A 4,303-nucleotide genomic window follows, 5' to 3' on the forward strand; every position below is an offset into this window, starting at 1 on the left:
AGGACACATGGGCCACCCGGCCGGCGTTTCTCATCCTGTTTAGAGCCCCCTCAGGCTTTTTGGATGGGAAAATGTGCGACAAATGCTGAGTGTAACCATTTACCATTGTACGTGGTCTTTGATAAGTTATTAGTTGTGCTTCCTGATGAAATAGTCACTATTGATGCAGCCCAACAATGTGAGTGATAAGTTGAACCTTAGAATGTCTTCTGCATTTATTTTGTTCCCCTTTTGGGTATAATGACAGCAGAACTGCAATGAACAAAACCTGATGATCATGTTCTCCAGCTTGATATGAGCCTCAAATCATGGTGCCTCAGTACTGCATTTCTTATTTATTTTAAATAATAATGTTGGTTTTAAATGGTTTATTTTTTGTATTTGAAAACAATGCCTGATTAAGGTTGCATGAAACATTGCAACTTCTGGAAATTTTAAATGTTTAAACAATCTAAAACTTGATTTCCGTGTTTGAAAAAAATCACAGCTTTTTAGTATATTTTTAGACTTTTGGATACCCCTAAATGTTGCCAAATATGTTGTTCCTGCTGTCTGGTCGTGCTCGTCACAGACCACAAACACAGGTAGAAATCTTCTCATATAAATAAAACTTAGAGACAGTAGAGTGACTGAGAAAGATGAATATGAGCATATTCAGAGTGCTATAATTACACACTCTTAAGTTGATTGTGACCTGTGATTACGGGAACAGAGCGAGTGCCATCTTGTCTGATTTGGGGGCCGTTTCATGGTCATTAAGGAGCATTCAGCTAATTAGCAGGATGTGTCTGCACTTGCCTGGAGAATCAGCTGTTATTTGTGTCAGATTGGGACATAAGTGGGTCCACCCTGTCTGAGTTGTCACGTTATGCAGTAAAACAGTCTCTTTTAGTTTCATAAACTGCTAAACAAACAATCCAAACAGTGGATATTTTTGGGTGATTATAAATGTTTTTAAAAACAACTTGCATACAGTTATACAGACTAAGGAAGAGCTTTCGACAGCTTGCTGGATAATGTGTTTTGTGGTGCTGTCATATGCTGCCATTTCTGGGTGTTTAAGTCAAAAATGCATTAGTGGGGAAAAAAGTGTCTGTTTTATATAGCGATTTTTCTGTTATATATATTTTCATATGAACAATTGTGCAAATCATTGTTAAAAATGCATGTTTATTTCTTGTCTCTATATTTTCTCCACAGAGAAGCTTATTTTTAATGTATAAATTTCCTGACAGACCTTGTGCTCTGAGGTTAATATGATATGCTTCTGTAGAAACCACAAGTATATGTGAATTCAGCTTAATTTCCAAAATCAGAACAATACAATGGACTGAGAGCCGCACCAAAAAAGCTCCATGGCAACTGTCCAGAAGAGTAGAATGGCCTAATTTACTACTCTGAAACTATTAGTTTGAATATATTATATTAACTTAAAATATATAGCATTTCATATTTATTATGAATGAGTGAAAATTAATAGTTTTGTATTGTACCATGTTTTTTGATTTGATTATGCATTGTTTCATGCAATGAGTAAAAATGTAAGCATAAAGTACATTCTTGTTTGTTTTTTCTTTAAAACACATTTGTAATATTGTTATTATATAATTAATCTCAGAGCTGGTTGGTTTTGTTTATGAAATTCTTTATTGAAAGATATTTTGAAATCCCTATGAAGAAAATGAATAGGAGGAACACTTCCGGAACCAAGGCCCCTGAAAAACTGGGTGCTCAGAGTTGCACTCTATTTGCATTCTTTCTGAAGATAAAAAAAAAGTCTTTTTATTTTGTTTTTTATGGGCAGGTAATGTCTGTTTTTCCACTTCCATTCAAATGAACCCATTGTACTGCAGATATGCTGACACAATGAGCTGACTATGGTTAATCTGATTAGGAGAACCAATTTTCCACACTTCAATGCTGTTCCCGAAAAAAAAAGAAAAAAAAAAAGACATAAAAGAGGGAACTCAATTATGTACATTTTAATATTCCACACCGTAATTAATTAAAATAGAAAGAGAGACTAGGAAAAAGCCAGAGAGAACAAATAGTTAGAGGTTAATCTTTCTGTTGACAAGATTTTTTTTTTCTGAAAAATAAAATATTTATATATATTTTGAATGAAAAAAAAACTAATTGACTATAATAGAAGTGCAACTGTTTTGTCATATTTTTTCACATTATTACAGTGCACATGAATATTTTTTTCTGTAAGACCATTTAAGAAGGAAATAGAAAGTTGTTGTTGTTGTTGTTGTTTTTGTTGTGGGTTTTGTTTATTTTTTAACCTTGATGGCAGGTTTTATACTCACATTTATTTTTGTCAGCATGAGAATAAAAAATCATTACCAAACAGAATTTCTCTTAGAACTGATATATTCTTGCAGTTTTCTGTTGAGTAAAGAGAACAGCAGAGATTTGATCTTCTAAAATACAAAAATAAGATGATGAAATATTCAAACATACTGACATTATATCAGATATTTAAGATGTGAGGCATTCTTGCTTACTTTAACAGATTCATAAATGATGGCAGATCATTTGAAGTTGTGGTCCCACACTGAACATCATTAGAAGAAAAGGTTTCTAGAGGTCACAGATCACAAAGGTCAACAATGCATCCACAATAGTAGCATGAATATTTAGCCATATCTGATTAAAAAAATAGTTTACCAAAAAAAAATTGCTGTATAATAAACAAATCCATCAAGACATTTTTAACTGTTGCTTCCAGCAAAAACATGAGTGCATCTTGAATGTCCTAATGACAACATTTTTTAGCAAATCTTAATTTTTGGGTGAACTATTCCTCTAATGTCTATTGTGCTAATGGGTCTCTGTAGAACTGTTTTTAAGAAGCTGTCGGCCCATCATGAGATCTCCTGTGCTTCCTGACAGCATGAGAAAAAGTCCTGGATTCTACATGTATGTATGCATGCACATGCTTTCTCCTTCCTGCTTTCCGTCAAACAGAAGATGAATCCACCCAAGTAGCCTTACATCTGTAGAGAAATACTCACACACAGTCTTATCTCTTTCTAGACAGACCTCCTCACATTCCATCAAGACATTTTTAACTGTTGCTTCCAGCAAAAACATGAGTGCATCTTGAATGTCCTAATGACAACATTTTTTTAGCAAATCTTAATTTTTGGGTGAACTATTCCTCTAATGTCTATTGTGCTAATGGGTCTCTGTAGAACTGTTTTTAAGAAGCTGTCGGCCCATCATGAGATCTCCTGTGCTTCCTGACAGCATGAGAAAAAGTCCTGGATTCTACATGTATGTATGCATGCACATGCTTTCTCCTTCCTGCTTTCCGTCAAACAGAAGATGAATCCACCCAAGTAGCCTTACATCTGTAGAGAAATACTCACACACAGTCTTATCTCTTTCTAGACAGACCTCCTCACATCCTAGTGGATTGTACAAGACCCCCGCTGTTGGGGATTAGATCTTTTAAGAGTGTTGCGTTCTGAGCAAGTTCCTGTCTTGGGTTAGCCATCCTCTGGGATATGCTGTGCTCACAGTTGCCTGTGCTTCCTGACAGCATGAGAAAAAGCCCTGGATTCTACATGTATGTATGCATGCACACGCTTTCTCCTTCCTGCTTTCCGTCAAACAGAAGATGAATCCACCCAAGTAGCCTTACATAGAGAAATACTCACACACATAGTCTTATCTCTTTCTAGACAGACCTCCTCACATCCTAGCGGATTGTACAAGACCCCCGCTGTTGGGGATTAGATCTTTTAAGAGTGTTGCGTTCTGAGCAAGTTCCTGTCTTGGGTTAGCCATCCTCTGGGATACAAGAACACTTTCACGCTGTGCTCACAGTTGTGCCACTGCAAGGTTAAAATTTTAAGAGAGCATGTGCTGTTGAGGGGAATCTTGGCATTAAGCCCATGAGACCAGCGTAAAGATGGACAGCAGATAAAGATGAATCAATGTAATCTCACCTGTTATGTCACTCTTCTGCTTCTGCAAATGGATTCTGGGAACAGTTGGGCTCGAAAACTTTCTGAGAAATTTGCAGAGGTTCACAGTGTATGAGGTGAGAAATCTCTTTTAAAAATGTCCTTTTAGATCCTGCAGGAAATTAATGGTTATGATGGGATGCCCCACAAGATAATCTTGTCCAATTGCAAAGGAGTGCAGCTGAACGATTTAATTACTTGCCAGTGCTTATCATCACACTCCTTGTTTTATCACTCCTTTGTTCATTTCAGCTACCTCGTTTAATTTATTGGAGTATCTTGTGTAAATTGGAACTCCAATTATTCAGACCAATTGGGTGATTACT

The 4,303-nt window shown here is 36.1% G+C and overlaps 1 long non-coding RNA gene across 1 annotated transcript; it reads right to left on the reverse strand.

The window, feature by feature from the left end:
• Positions 1 to 2,273: 2,273 nt before the first annotated feature.
• Positions 2,274 to 4,038, reverse strand: LOC107706923 (uncharacterized). The gene is made up of 4 exons (XR_001636200.1): positions 3,960 to 4,038; positions 3,669 to 3,845; positions 2,511 to 2,586; positions 2,274 to 2,391 (listed from the first exon to the last, which is right to left on the reverse strand). It is a non-coding gene; the product is annotated as an uncharacterized LOC107706923 (long non-coding RNA).
• Positions 4,039 to 4,303: the final 265 nt, after the last annotated feature.

The sequence above is a fragment of the Sinocyclocheilus rhinocerous genome, unplaced genomic scaffold, assembly GCF_001515625.1.
Source record: "Sinocyclocheilus rhinocerous isolate Xijiao unplaced genomic scaffold, SAMN03320098_v1.1 scaffold5769, whole genome shotgun sequence".
In the NCBI taxonomy this organism is placed as follows: domain Eukaryota; kingdom Metazoa; phylum Chordata; class Actinopteri; order Cypriniformes; family Cyprinidae; genus Sinocyclocheilus; species Sinocyclocheilus rhinocerous.